The sequence below is a fragment of the Aythya marila genome (assembly GCF_965140915.1).
Source record: "Aythya marila genome assembly, chromosome: 6".
In the NCBI taxonomy this organism is placed as follows: Eukaryota; Metazoa; Chordata; class Aves; order Anseriformes; family Anatidae; genus Aythya; species Aythya marila.
Genome location: NC_139047.1, coordinates 39,078,974 through 39,094,000, shown reverse-complemented (window position 1 = coordinate 39,094,000; position 15,027 = coordinate 39,078,974). Strand labels below are relative to the sequence as shown.

Genomic DNA, 15,027 nt, shown 5'->3' with positions numbered 1-15,027 from the left:
GCAATTTGTCCTGCTGCCAGCTGACACGAGTGCTCTCGGGACACACAAATCCCACCAGAGCTTTCCCACTCTGAGCTGTGATGCATCTCCCTCTTAAGGGAGGGGGGACCTGGTGCTCTGAACTCCTATTTACAAATCCAACAAGCAGTAAAGGCTGGCCAATTATACAACCTACACAGTATCTATGAAGCTTTTGCTTTGCAGATCCAATAGCTACAGGGCAAATTTTGTTCACTGCCCATAATTACTACCCCATGGTTGCATAAACAGTAAATACATTAAAAATCCCCCCATTGAGCTGTGATGCAGAGAACAAGTTCCAGCTTGTACATCTTCAAAGGATTTACAACAGATTTCTTTCTTCCTTTAATAATGAATTAATCACAACCCTGATCAGAACGTTAGATTAGCTGTAATTTGGATGTAGGGTTCACGCAAAAAACCCAACCACGCTACCTCCCAGTTACGACACTTAGAGAGCACGTCTTTTACAAGCACAGGGCCCCACTAACTGGGGGAAGGAGAAAAGATTTAGTTTTAATTATTCCATAAAGAACAGATCAATCATTCTCAAAAAGTAATAACTCGTAGTTTTATTCTTTGCACTAAAGTAGCGTTACACCGATTTAAAAAGCCAATCTACAGAAAGTTGGCTGCTCCTCACTTTCTAGTGCTATGCAAGCTCAAAAAAATGGGGAGGAGGGAGGAAGATCCATGAGAGATGACTGTGGAGACATTCTGGAGAAAAACAGCAATTCCTTTCCCTTCTGTAACTATAATACTTTGAAATTTGAGTTGATAGGAAAGAGTATTTTGCTCTTCTGTTTGGAGGAAAGAAAGCAATAAAAGGGAGAAAACACACGTATATCAGAAGTGCGCCCAATTTAAAACCAACAAACTGCTAAAAAGCCACCCTGTTCAAAAGTACTGAAGCGGTAAGAACAGATTTTTCCCTCACATTCTAACTTCTCCCAAAGCAGCATTGTCTTCATTTGCCGGTAAGAAGGGGGTGCAATGAAAAGGACCGCAAAGTTAAGGACAGCCACGGGCTCCCCGCAGCCCGCTTTACCCAAAGCGCCTGTATTTACCGCTCCCCAAAGGAGGGCAAGGCAAAGGCAGGCGGCGAACTGGCTGAACTGGTTCGCTACAGTCCTGCCTCCCAGGAGGAGGCACAGACGGGGCTCTCCAGGAAGCCAGGGCTGACTCAGGCGGCCGATCCCGCGGGGATGACAAGCCCGAGCCGCACGTCACCTGCCTGAACCCATGGCACATGCCCGAGGAGCGTCCTCCTGCGCTTCGGCGGCTTGGAAAGCTACCAAAATGCTGTGAGATGCCACGGAAAGAACTTTCACCTCCAGCCTCCCCTTGTAATGATCGTTCTGGGGCCTTCATTATTACAGAAAAAACATCAATCGACTGTGAAACCAAAGCGGTCCTTCCTTCTTCCTGCAACGCGCCTCTTGCCTTCCTTGGAGGGAAGGCGAGCGAGGTGCTAAGGCCAAGGACAGAAAGGGGCAGTGAGCAGGAAGGAGCAAAGGTCTGGAAACTGAAGCCAGCTACAGAGATTTTAACTGACAAGAAGCTGCTATTTTCTTCTGTGCAGGCAAAAGCTCTGGGAAGGTCACCAGAGGCAGTTCTTGGCTGTCCTCAGCCACCTCCTCCCTCCCTCTGCAAACTCTGTGTGAACAAGAGTAAGCGGGTATTCTGCTGGGATCAAGGGGACACCACCAGTTACCCAGCGAGCTACGCTGTACATCAGGCCTCAGGACAGGCAGCCGGGAGCCAGGAGAGCTACCCGAGCCCAGAGAGCCGCTGGTGGCTGCGCTGTGCTCAGTTGCGGTCACAGAGCTGCTCCATCTCTGCCGCTACCTGGACTGCTTGCTGTCAGCAGTACTCGGGATCAGGTCAGGAACAGCAGCAAGCAATACCTGCAAGCCATGCCTGCAAAACCTCCGGTTCCAAGTCCGGCTTCCTATTCCCATATAAGTGAAGCTGTGCTAGCTCAATCCCCCTCCAGGTAGTAAACCTTAAATTGGGTCAGAGAGCTTCTGGAGGGTCAGCGCATATCAAAGTCATATTGAGTTGATGCCTCATTTTCACCAGAGGAAAAATACCAACCCAGAAACAAGACCAAAAATTTGTGAAACTTCCAGAAGTTTGAGCCACACCAGCAGGAGTTACTTGCGGAGATGTGTGTGCGCTTTTTATACAAGGCACCAGAACAATTTCTCTGCAGTAACTCTTACAAGCTGCTTCCCATCCAGCGCCAGCAAACGAAGCTACTGTTCCCATGTTTCTGCACGTCCACAGCACGTGGACACAACGACGGGCAGCCCTCGAGGAATGGGAGCGAACGCACGGCCAGGCAAAGCAGGGTCCCGCCTCACAACAGCCGCCTTGGCGCAGTGCTCGCAGGGACTGCTCCGGGCAGCTGCTCCGCAAGTAGCTACAGCAGCGCAGCTTCGCATACAGAGAAATCGTAACGTAGCCACTGGCTGGATTACAAGCACTAAGACAGCAAGCAAGAGAAACGCAAAATACGGCTAACTGCAGGTTCACAAGTAATTTTTTCCAAACAAGAATCAATGGCTGTGCTTGATTTTTAGGGGACTCTTCTACACCACAATACAACAGCCACATTTTGGTAATAAACCCAATCTTTGTCATTTATGCTTACAACAACTCTGTGCTGCTCATTGAGATCTTTGAGCCAGTCAGTGCTTTCTTGCAGCCAATAATGAAAGAAAAAAATAATCAGAGAAACGCTTGCAGACATTGCCCATTTCAGCACAGTTTCAAAGACCAAACCCAACCCAAGATTTGGACAGTCCTCCCAGAGCACCATCCTTTGGAATTGCTTTAGCCTTCCACCTGCTATACGTGTATGTTAATAATCTACACGAAATGAAGCAGAATTACATTGAGTTCTTATTTATGTTTCCTGTTCTGTTAGTATGCAGAGTGTTCCTGCCACTGAGGTTTCCTCCACAATACATGCGGATCTCCTCTCCCAAATACCTGACACAGCTTACTAATTACAGTTACTATTATTTTTGCAAAGCGCATGCTAGCGCTCATTACCAGAGATAACTTAAAGGGTATTCTACATGATATTTTGCTAGCAAATGAAGCTGCTCAGAACGGAGTAATTTATCACCACGCTTTCCTTGTTTACATCGTGTAAACATCCACTCATCGTAAAAGGGCCCCGCATTAGTGTCGTTAAAGAAAAAGGAGCCCCCAAGAAGCGCGTTGTGCCGTCCGTAACACAGCCAGACCCTAAGAAGAACGCGGATCGGAGTATCGCGAGTTGGAGCGGACCCACGAGGACCCCGGGAAGCATCAAGGTCGAACCACGGCGGATTTCACCCACTCGTGGGGGATCGCTGCCTGACACACCTCGCTCCGGCCGCGTTTTATTGCGGATCCGCTGCCGCTGCTGGCACCCATCCCGGCCGCCTGACGAGGCGGGAGCCGACGGGAAGGCAGCGCTTCCACCGCACGGGGCCGGCGGCTGCTCCGCCTCGGCTCCAGCACCGACAGCGGCGCCCCGCAGGCCGCGGGCACGGCCGGGAAGCGGCCGCGCTGCCCCCGCTCGGGGCCGGCCGCGCACCGGAGCTGCCCGTGGCGCTCCCCGCCCCCGCCTCCCGGTGCCGCCGCCTCCCGGGGACAGCGCCGCCACCCCCGGTGCCTGAGGCGTCGCCTCGGGGCCCGGACACACCTCGCCCCGCCGACGGCCGCCTCCCGGGGCGCTGCCTCACACCGAGCGCCAGGCAGGACACCGAGCCGCGGGGGGCAAAGGTCCGCGAGGAGCCCAGCCCCGGCGCGGGAGGCCCGGCGGATGCGGCCCTCCGGGGCGGACGAGGGCTGCGCATCCAAACCGGGCCGGGGGGCGCCCGGAGGCGGGGGGGGGGGGGAGGCGGAACCCGGGACCGCGGCGGCCGCCGCGGTCCCGGGTTCCGCCTCCCCCCCCCTCCCCCCCGCCTCCGGGCGCCCCCCGGCCCGGTGCGCGCTCACCTGCCCCGCGCTGCCCTCCCCCCACCCCCGCGGCCTCCCGCCGGTTCCCCGCTCACCGCGCCGAGGCAGGAGGGGGCGTCGGGCGCGGGCGGCCCCGCGCGGCGCTGCCGGGCCCTACCCCGGGGTGCCCATGGCGGCGGCGGAGCGGCGGGGCCGTGCTGCTGCTGGTGGCGCCGGCGTCGCCGCCGCCGCCCGCTCCGCCTGGCCTCGCCCCGCCCCCCGGGCCGCGTCACGCCGCGCCCATTGGCCCCGCGCGGCGCACGGCGGCGCCCCATTGGCTGCCGCCGCGCCGTGAGCCCGCCAGTGGCGGCGGGAGCGGCGGTTGCCGTGGTTACCGATGCCGTGAGGCGGGCGCGGGAGCGAGGGGCGGGCCGGGCCGGGCCGGGCCGGGCGCTGCCGGCGGGGGCTCGCGGAGGCCGGGGCCGCTCCGTGCGGGGCGGGCGCGCAGCCCCGCGGGCTCGTGCCGGTAAGTGCCCGCGGCCCCCACCGCAAGATGGCCTCCGCCGTGCCCGCGGGGAGGGGGCGGCCGGCGGGAGAGGCTGCGGGTGGGCGGGGGGCGCCGCTGAGGGCCGGGAGCGGGGCGGCGGGGTCCGGCCGGGCACCGAGCGCCGGGCACCGGGGGCGGCCCCCGAGGGCTGCCGGGGCCGGAGCCCCCTGGGCCGCCGGGGCCGGGCGGGCGGAGCGCCGCGTGAGGGTGGCGGGGCCGCCTGGGGGTCTCGCACGAAGCATCGGTAACCGCGGCAGTGGCCCGGGCCGGGTTCGCGGCTGCCCCTCCGTAAAACGGCCCCGTGCCCGCTGCGGGGGGGCCGCTCGCGTTCCGTGCCGGACGGGGCCGCGGGGGGAGGCCGGGCAGGGAATGTCCCCTGGGCTCCTCTGAGGGGAGAGCTGCCGGCCCCGGGCACCCCCGGTGTGCCCGGACCCCTGCAGCGCCGCTCGTGGTCTGTGCGGGCTCCTGCCGCAGGCACTGCCACGGTACGGCCGTGTGCCGAGCGGGAACACGGCGTGAGAACAGAGGTCCTGCTGCCGGAAAGGTGTCATTATGCTAGTTACGTTAAATGGATATAAAATGTTACCAAGCCACAATAGTCGCCTCCTTCTAGGAATGGGGGGTCCCAAGGAACGATAGGCAAAATGTAGTAAAACGAAGAATAACAAGGGGGAAATAAGGCAAGCGCTGAGAGGAAGGGCCAAAGGAGAGAGGTGAGCAAGAGAATGGGAAACACAAAATGAGGTCGGAAGAGATGGACCTAGAATAAAGGGGGGAGGAAGCACAGAACCTGAGAGAGCAATGACTTGCGTTAGTCGCAAGGCTGCCTGCACCAGAGGTGTGCTGGATTCGTTAAATCATCTTCCAATCAGTCTAAACTGGTTTTAGCCCATAATTTGGATGTTGCTACGTTGGCCTAGCTTCTGCGCATAACAGCTTTTAGAAAACAAAGAAGCTTACTGGCCTCCCCTGGCAAACCGAGCCGTTTCTGAGCATTATTGTGAGTACAGAAGGCACAGTCCACTGGCAGGCTATGAAAGGTGGCGCGATGCCATCTCTTGGCCTTTCAGCTCCTGGGTGGCTCCAGGTGGACAGCTGCAACCATCGGTGCTGTTTGGAACAGGCCGTTCCACGCGCCCCGCGTCCCCGCAGAGCCAGCGCGCTGCGAGTCCTCCCCGAGGCTGAGAGCCTGCGGCTGGGGCAAGATGGGGGGCAGCAAGAAATAATGGTAAGAATGAGAAAGTCATCTTGAGCCAGTTTGTTTTGGCACAACAGAAGTATGGAGAATTAAAAAATAATATCTTGAGGTCTTGTCAGATTTGCAAATACATTAAATGACTACCGGTGAAGAACAGCAATCTCATTCTAACTGGTATTAGTCATACAGTCATAGCTTTTCTTATTTGTTCTGGCACTCAGAGCAGCCAGTACATTATCTAACTTGACTGCTGTGTATCACAAGTCATCAATTCCCACCCATTTATTACTGTCCCAAGCCCGGTAGGGACAGAATGTGTTGTGGAAAGGCACCCTGTTTCATCTTGCCAACACAAAGAGCTGCATAGCGTACTGATTCTTCTGATTTCTTATTCCATTAGCTAATAGTAGGCCTTGTCAAATACTTGCTTAAACTCTTATATCAATTTTGGGATCAACAACAAACAAGTACTGTTTCTCTTTATTCATCTTCTTCAGGATGTGACTTGAAAGTAAGATATCTTTTTCTTTTCATTCTTAGCATCATCTGGAAGACACTGATTCCATTATGTTTGCAAATCTTATAAAGAGTCTAATGGCATCTTTTCCTTCTGAATCTTCCTTTTTTTTTTTTTTTTTTTTTTTTTTTTTTTTTTTTTTCCTGAGCCTTAAATCTGATCTCTTAAAAGGATTGTACTTGTTTTCCAGCTTTTTAGACATGCTGCTTAGTTAACGGGTATTTGCTGGTTATTTTGCTGCTTATGTGCTCCTTCAGTCTTCCAAGTCGTGAATATGTTTTTCTGCTTCATTTAATCTATCCCGAGCTTAATCCAACTTGGAGGTTGTTTTTTTTTTTTATTTTGCAGATGTTCAGTCCTTGCAGAAGCACTGTTGTGACAATCTTTAATTTTAGTGATTGTTTCACTGTTTGCAAGATTGCCTAGGTTTTCTCATTTGATGTAACCACACAGGAACTGTGTCTGTGGTTAAAAAGTGGGAACTGTTGACACAGAAGGCTTGCTCCTTAGAAATGTGGGATTATAAACATAATATCGCTCACAAAAACAGTGTTGTCTTTGTATTTTTTTTTTCTGGAACCTGTTTATCTGTAATCTCTTACAGATGCTGAAATTACAAAGGTTTGGAAGAAAATAACTGGAGGAGAGAGTAATGCTCATGGCAGGCTAACTGAACAAATGAGCAGCTGTTTAGCATTCACAAGGGAAATCATTTAGATGTGTGGGTTTTTCCCCCCCATCATTAAAACCTACAATTTGATTTCAAAAGTTACTGCGAGCCATTGTGTTGATGTCACAGCAATTCAGTCAATCATGATACAATTGACTTCGGGTAATTTGTAAACTGTAATTTCATTTGGTTTAAAAAGCAGTAAATGTTCCCATGCTTTTTTTGTTACCGAAATGGGGCAGCTAATAGAAGAAGTATTTCTGAAGAAGTAGTGGAGTGACATTCTGCTGTATCAGTGCGAATTTTTACAAAAATACCATTTCAGATGGTGGCATATAAAATTATTGCTCTATCAGTAAAGATTTCACCCTTCCTGTTTAAAAATAATTTTTTAAAAATGGGGAAAACTGGATGCTACTGGTTTATTTATTTGAATTTCTGGCTTTTTTTTTTCCCCCCTCTTTCATGGCTTTGCAGAATCTAGAATCAAATGTTCGTACCTGATGCTCAGCGTGAGCACCAAGCTGCTCAGTGCACAGCCCTGTCAGTCTGGCTGCAGCAGAAAGGGACAGTGCTGGCCTGTCACGATGCCTCTCCAGCTTTCCTTGCGCCAGCAGACAAGACTGTGCAACTATGCAGTGAGCTAGCACAAAAAATTGATCCAGTTTTCCCAGAAACGTCCCCACAACATAGATTTTTTTTTTCAATTTCCTGATCCAGCTCGCTGCTCTTGCCTTTAATGCCCACACTGCACTATCTGCACACAGCCATATGCAGAGGGACCGGGGACCTGCCCTTTGGCAGTGATGCAGGATGTTCTGCCCTGGGCATCTCCTTCAGCAAAAGTGAGCTGTGAGGAACACCAGCGTGCTGGACCACAGTATGAACACAGTTGTGGAGTTGATTCAGGTTTAGGAAACGTAACCTTTCCTTGGCAAGACAAAAGACTCCTGTATGAATATACTGACCGGCTCGCAGCCCGGCCGTGGGTGGTTCTGATGGCACTGCGGGGAGCAGCGCGCAGCAGTGGGCAGCGGGGAAGTGCCTGGTGAAGGGACGTGCTCATGTAAGCTTTGCTGCTGGAGCTGGGGGACCGGGCTTCATCACACGTGCACTGGGAACTCAGGGCTGCTCGTGATGGAGCAGCAGCTCAGCCGCAGCCAACAGAAGATGCGGCTGGGGGGGCGAGGAGAAGCTGGGAGGTGTCTGGTAAAGGAAATGATTAGGAGCCTCAGTTCTCTGCATTTTCATGTCCCAAGCTTGTCAGTAATTTCTGTGGAAACTAGCAACCTATTAAAAAAAAAAAAAAAAAAAGGAAAACCAAAATACAAACTCTGGAGAGCTGAGTTCCCAATGTCTGCCCAAGGACAGGTGAAGGCCTGCGAAGATACTTTGCAGTTCATGCTGACTGCAGTGATTCTCAAGCTGGTCAAGATAGAACAAGGCTGTATTTGTGGCCTGGAAAAAATGTTGAGAAATTTACCAAACTGTAATCTGCTTTGTCAATCCAGGGATGTAGAATTTCAAGCAAATGTAGAGATCCTCACGAATAAAGGGGTAGCAAAATATACATACACAAAAAGATTTATTTTTGTTTATGGACTCTACTTTTCCCAGGGTTGTAGATAAGAACCTTTCTGAAAAACATGTTTGTTTGTTTGTTTGTTTGTGTGATATCTGACAACATTATGCATTAATATAAAGCGAGTGTGCGCCAAGTGCTTCCCTGCACATAACTCTGCAAATTTGGCATAGCAGAAATGGCAGAAGCTGCACAATGCGTTTCCGATCTTTCTGACAAAATATCCTGCAGTGGCTTCTAAATCACATGGATTATCTGTCCCTCTGTCTTGCTGTCTCTTAGGCTGCAGACAAATCTACTTCTCTGGCCTGAGCTATCCTAGTGTCAGGCAAAGATCTGCTAGGCTAGGTAAAGGTAAGGAGATGCCGTCTGGTGCCAGCGCTAACTTGTAAGGTCCTGTGTCTTCTCCCTCCTCCCCGCAATGGCTCTTAGCCCTGTTTGTGTCCTCACCTTCGGCTTGGCTTGTGAAGCAGACTGTTAAACATGGAGAGGGCTGCTGCTGAACTGCGTGTGAGTATGGCCATAAATGTGTGAATCATCACAGCTGAGAGAGCTGTGGTTTCTGTTAGCGTACGACAAGAAAAAGTATCTCTGCCTAAGGAGGAGTGGGACTTAATCAAACACCATATGTTCTTGCTGTACCCTTACTCGCTGTTTGAACTAAGCCAGTTGGTTTCTACCTGAAGTCATTTAAGAAATGTTTACAGAGATTGGTCTGCAGCAGAGCTGTGGGGAGGAAGACTCCAGCAGTGGGTCAGTGAACTTTTCCATATTTCTTTTTTCTTAAGTTAAAAATAGCAGTAACAAAGCTAGCATGAAAATGGAGTAGGTGGAAATTCTTAAACTTTAAATACTCCACAAAAGGCAAGAGCAAAGACAGGAGCATGTGGCAAAAGGTGAGGACAGCTTAAAATCACCTGTTTTGTTCTGTAAAACAAAGAATTGGACTCCTGTTTCCTTCCCGACAATCTGGGCTTTAGGTAATTAATGAAAGTAAAACCATCATGACTCTGAAAATGGTGTCTTTCCAACTGTTCCTGTTGCAGCACTGGAGACAAAATCACATCGGTTGTTTATCTGATGATCAATGGGGCTGTGGATTAATCACAGTACTCCAGATACTTTGGACAGAATTTTTAAATCCAGTCTTCAGTAATTTTTTTCCTGAGTGAATTGATAATTTCTGCATACTTGGTGCTACTTCAGCTGTCTCCTGCTGAACTTCTGCTATTAGTTGGTACTGATTTATTTTAATATCTGATGTCTTACTAAATGTGATGGTACTTACAGGAGACGCTGTTCTGCTACATTTGGTGTATGCTAGCTCTCGTAATTGTGTAGTATCAAGAGCATGTAATATTGATCCACATTTTACAAAACCCTTATTTTGGTGTGTTTAAGTTACACATGCAGCTATGTGCTCTTCTGGATCCAAACTAGAATGACTGTTCTCTTGCAGAGCAGTCTTTAAGAAAAAATCTATGTGCATGGGAAGAAGAATGGCACCAAGACTTTTATATGCAAATGAACAGATTTTTCTTTTCTTGCATGATTTGGAATGATCTGTATGGATAACATGACTCTGTTTTGAAATATCTTTCAAATGGTGGAAATTGAAAACTTCAATGTTTTGATACAGGTTCAATTTGAAGTGCTGTGCCTCGCCCCGCTCTGGCAGCCAACTGTTGGAGTGTGTCTTGCTAAATTACCAAGGCGATTATTTTTTATATTTTTTTTTAATCACAAAGTTAAGTGTTCTAGTTGTATAAAAGGACAAAAGGTTTGTTTTCTTCGTTTTAGCACTTAGAAGGCAGGTTAAACTTTGGACAAGGAGCATCACTTTGTTAGTGCTCTTAGGGAAAGAAATCCTAAGCAGGAAGGTTACTTTTTCTTTGAAGTTCTCTGTGCTGTTTCACATCTTTGTTCATATGACTCAAATGTTTTCTGGCTAAAGACAAAAATAAGACTATATCAGTTCCATGTGGGTGGCTGAAATGCTTGTTTCCAAAACTGATGGGTCTTAAGAGATAATGAAACTGCAATATTTTGTTTCGCTAATTTCCGTCTCTTTATAGTGCCTCAAATGCTGCTTTGACTTTATTTTTCATTAATAGAAAAAAGGTGTCAGGCAGTGCCAAGACACTGTGTGGTAGTGCTGGGAACGATGATGACAGTTTTCTATTGCAGTGTCTCTACTTCTGTTGTGCTAAATGAGTAATGCGGATTTACATGTTGCATGTGAAGAATGGCAGAGCTGTGGAGTGGTGAGCTGTTCGCATTGCAAACACCCTGCTTTGCAACGCGGGTACTGAATGAGCAGACATGCCTTGTGAGTCGGGTCAGTTCTACTCTACCTGTACTGTGCTGTTGTGCCCCGAATAATGGAGAGCAGCGCAGGCTACTATTAGGGACAGATAAACTCGCATCTTCCAATAAATCTTTAAATGCGTCAAAGCATAGGGTTTAATTTTTAACGCTTTTAAATAATCCACTTTCAATTAAGCTTTGAAATGGACAGGTGTGCTGTCTGCAGCTGGCTGACTTGGTGCACTTGGTCTGTACATGTTAAACAACAAAACAACACTGCAAAATGCCACCTGGCGTGCTTGATTGCAAGCTGCCCGGCAGGCATACATGACTTCATTTCCTACCCTTCCTATGTCCCTTGTCAACTTTTAAAAATTTGACTTCCTCTTACAGGATTGTTGTTGTCTCCTTCCCTCCCCCCTGGTCCCATGAAGTGTTCCTTAAGTTTATTTTATCTTGGATTTATTACTTAAAATAGTCCAAGAAATAAAAGGGAAATAGTGTGGATATTCAAAAAGCTGGCCAGCTAAGTTTTTTTTTTTTTTTTTTTTTTGTTTTTTTTTTGTCTTACAGTGTCACAGAGCATTCCAACAGGCTGCTTGCTTTAAATGTTGGTCAAATTGATCTTTCTGTTCTGCACTGTTTTACTTAATGAGGAGGCAATGAGATTGTATCATAGGCAAGTATTAGAACTGCAGGTTCCCAGAAGAGACGCGCTCCTCTCTGTCAGTTTCATACAGATCCACAATTCTTTCCTTAGGGAATGAGGATTTGAATGATAGTCAAACTCTGGGACTTCTCTAGCGGCTGTTTTGACGCTGAATGATAAGAGCATTATCCTGTGTGCTTTTTTCCTGGGGAAGTGATCAACTGCTGCAAAATCGTTAAGATTAAAACGTTGTGAATGGGTGCCGTTTTCAGGTAGGTAGCTCAACTAGCAGAAGAGAATGGGTCTGATTTAAGGATAAAGATGGTTATTTTTGGTTTTTACTCCATCCTGTACAATAAGAGTGATTCTCTGCCTCTTTTCCCTAACACTAATTGGGATCAGAGAGTTCAAATGCCTGCATGCTACCATTCCTCACCTTTGAATGGAAACATGCAGAAGCCAAGCAATGTGGGGGTGTTTTTTCTGGATTTTAAGAGATCACCAGGCATTTGAAAGAGAGAGCACTGAAATCAAGGGACTTGTGTTTGTTTTTTTCCTGAATTTGTAAGGAAACATCTGTCCTAGCCCATAACTGCAGTTCCCATCGACTGCCGAAGTTTTAAATGAAGTCAGCGTTTTGCTTCTGGGTCTTATTTTTAACTGTGTATGCTGACTGGGAATGGACTTGAAATACTAATACCTGTTGTTGCGAAGTGAAGCAGCCTTCATTCACACAAAATGTGTACCTATTAAAATGTTACTGATTACGCCGTTAAATTGTGTTTTGTGTCAAGTTGATACAGCTTCCTCTTATTGGCTGTTACGGTTAATAACATGACTGATTTAAAACCTGCTTAAAATGTTTTGTTCTAAGTAGCATGTGCAGATCAGGAAATGCCAGCCCCACGATAATTTTGCTTTTCTGTTGATTAGCAGTACATTAGCTGATAAGAAAAATTGACATTCATGGTCTGAACCTGCAAAGACTTCTGTGTGTAAATGGCATGTTGAGTTGAGGTGGTGAAATCTCAGTTTCTTTAAAGTTAGTGGTTAAATTCTCTGGGAGTATTCACGCTTGTGGAGTTGGGACCTTAGCTGCGTATGAATCATCATGAATAGCAGCATGTGCAGGCTTTGCTTGCTCCAGAAGTGCTGACTAACATTTGTGGAGTTTAATTTCTATTTAAATGAAAGAGAGCAGGATCTTGTCTTAATGCTTGCTATTCCCATATTTAAAAATATGCTTAAGTCATGTACTTTAGGTACAAGCGAGTATTTGCATTACGATAAGAATGTGCTTAAGTGCTCAGTTGAATTGGAGGCATAATCCCTCTCTTAGAGGACATATTCATATTCTCTTAGAGAGTTCTGAATTGTAGTGAAATACTAAATTATCAACCAGAACAGAAACGGAGCATTGGTAAACCCTGTGCTTCATACTGTTACTAAAAGGTTTAGTCATGGCTGGTTGTAGACATGGCTGATTTAGCAGGCTTGGGGAACAGTTTTCTGTGTACCGATGGCTTCTTTTCAATGTCTCTTTCATCTTTTGTACTTTTTGTTTCTAAGATGCATCAAGGCTTCCAGCCTAGAGGCTGTATTGAAGTTAGAACAAAGCCTGGAAGCAGGGCATCTGAATTCAAGCTTAGATGAACTTTTATAGCATTGAAGAGGTTTTTAGATGTATATGCATTAAAACAGAAATAAATGTAACTTGCACTGCTTTTATCATTTTCCTTGGTATATTTTCTAGTTACTGAAGATTAAATACAGGTTTAAACAGATCCTACCCTTTTGGAAATAATTTTAATATATTCATTTGCAGTGTTTTAGTGGTCATAACATTGAATTTGTGATATCAGAAAGTAATTCCTGCTGAAAGTCTGAGATCAAATACAACGGTATGACATCATTACAGAAGAGAGGAATGGATAGGTTGCAAGCGAATGAGCTCTTATTTAATCAAACAGTAAAATTACAGAAAAATCATCAGCATTATGATTTTTTTGGTTGGTTGTTGTGTTGTTTGCTTTTTTTTTTTTTTTTTTTGCATAACTTCTGTTCCCTCAGACATACTGTCCTTGTTTCTAACCAAAGGAATGGAAGCCAATGCGAGTATGTGAAGTTTTGTTAAACAGAAACATCTCAGTAGAGAGATGTTGGCAATCGGTCTAAGGGATAAATAAAAGCAGAGGGGTAGCTGTGCTGCTGCTAGGGTTACTGGTGTCCATGGTTAGTTTTCAAAAAGGACGTAGTTCCTTTTGTTAGGAGAAGCTTGTCATCCGTGAGACGCTTTGAGAACATAATCTGAGCTGGCTGGTGCTCGTGGCTCCTGACCAGCCCTTTCACTCGCACCTCGACAGGGCACCAGCTCCACATCCACTTAGGGCACCTCTCTGCTGTGCAGGTGGCAGAGCACTGGCACGGCTGCCCAGGGGCGCGTGTAATCTCCCTTCTTGGAGATCCCCACAAGCCTCCTGGGTGTGCTCCCAAGCGCCCTGCTCTGGGTGCCCCTGCTTGTGCCAGGCTGGGCCGGGTGTGCCCAGGGGTCCCTGCCGACCTCAGCCGTCGGGCATCCAGGCAGTGCTCGGGCACCTCAGCTGCTCTGCTTTTAGCCCATCCTTGCGTGATCTCGAAAACAAATCTGCACTTGAACTTCATTGCCTCTAAGGTACTTGGAGACAAGCTTGCCCTTGACTGTAGGCTGTGGGGCACGCTGCAGATGACAGCCCAAGGAGAGGAAGGCATTGGCTTGTGCCAACTGCTGGCTTGGGGTCGAGCTCGCACCCCTCTGGGGCAGGAGCGTGGCACCCTGGGCTGGCCAGCGCCGTGGGCTGCAGTGATGTGGTTGCTAAATAGAGCCGCACAGCCACCCGGGCATCTTCCCAGCAGGACACTGTTAGGTGACACGTGCTTTCTGTGATAGCATTCACCATTTTGTAGGTACCCCTCAGGATGGGTTTGCTAGCGCAGCGTGCCCTGCCTGTTTGGTCAAAGCCTATGGGCGCTGCAAGCAAAGTCAGTGCCTCCTAGAGCTGCTGCCCCGGGGCACTGCTGCAGTTCTGCTTCTGTTTCATCACTGACCGAGGGCGGAGCTGAGAAAGGCAACCCAGATGGACTGTTTATTTATTTATTTATTTGAAATTGGAGTTACTGGATGAAGTGTTTTCCATTAAATACTCACAATATATCTCATTTCAGTTTAGGGTGTTTGGTGTGAGCAGTAGGCAGCACTCCAAAATATTCAGAGAAAACATTAAGGAGTAATGTGTATGGATATGTGGGAGTCCTTATGGCTCAGCGCTTAGGAGACTCTAGAAAAGGCATTAGAAACCTAAGTTTCCTTCCTCCTTTCTGCCTCTTTATCCCTCACCACTGGGATGCAATGTTAAAAGCAAGGGAAGCTTCTTTTCTTGTTTGTGAATGGTACCCAAATTTCCTTGTAGCTCTATTCTGAACAACAGCTAATTTTAAATGGCAAGGTGTCAACCTTTTTGAATCTTTTCTTAATTTTTCTGGTCACAGATAGTTAAAAGATTAACCAAGTTCCTGGATAGTGTTCTTGATCCAAGCTGCGTTTGATGGGTGTTAATAAACCGT

General features: G+C 48.0%; 2 protein-coding genes across 4 annotated transcripts in view; one reads left to right on the top strand and one right to left on the bottom strand.

Moving 5' to 3' along the window:
• Nucleotides 1-4,206, bottom strand: part of PKP4 (plakophilin 4) — an 88,944-nt gene extending 84,738 nt beyond the window's left edge. For all 3 annotated transcript variants that reach the window (XM_082763344.1, XM_082763346.1, XM_082763345.1), the window contains exon 1: nt 4,074-4,206. The gene's annotated coding sequence lies outside the window, so the exon portion shown is untranslated. The remainder of the gene's footprint in view (nt 1-4,073) is intronic.
• A 193-nt stretch (nt 4,207-4,399) lies between these two features.
• Nucleotides 4,400-15,027, top strand: part of CCDC148 (coiled-coil domain containing 148) — a 63,010-nt gene continuing 52,382 nt past the window's right edge. Inside the window, exon 1 of the mRNA XM_082764129.1 lies at nt 4,400-4,483. The gene's annotated coding sequence lies outside the window, so the exon portion shown is untranslated. The remainder of the gene's footprint in view (nt 4,484-15,027) is intronic.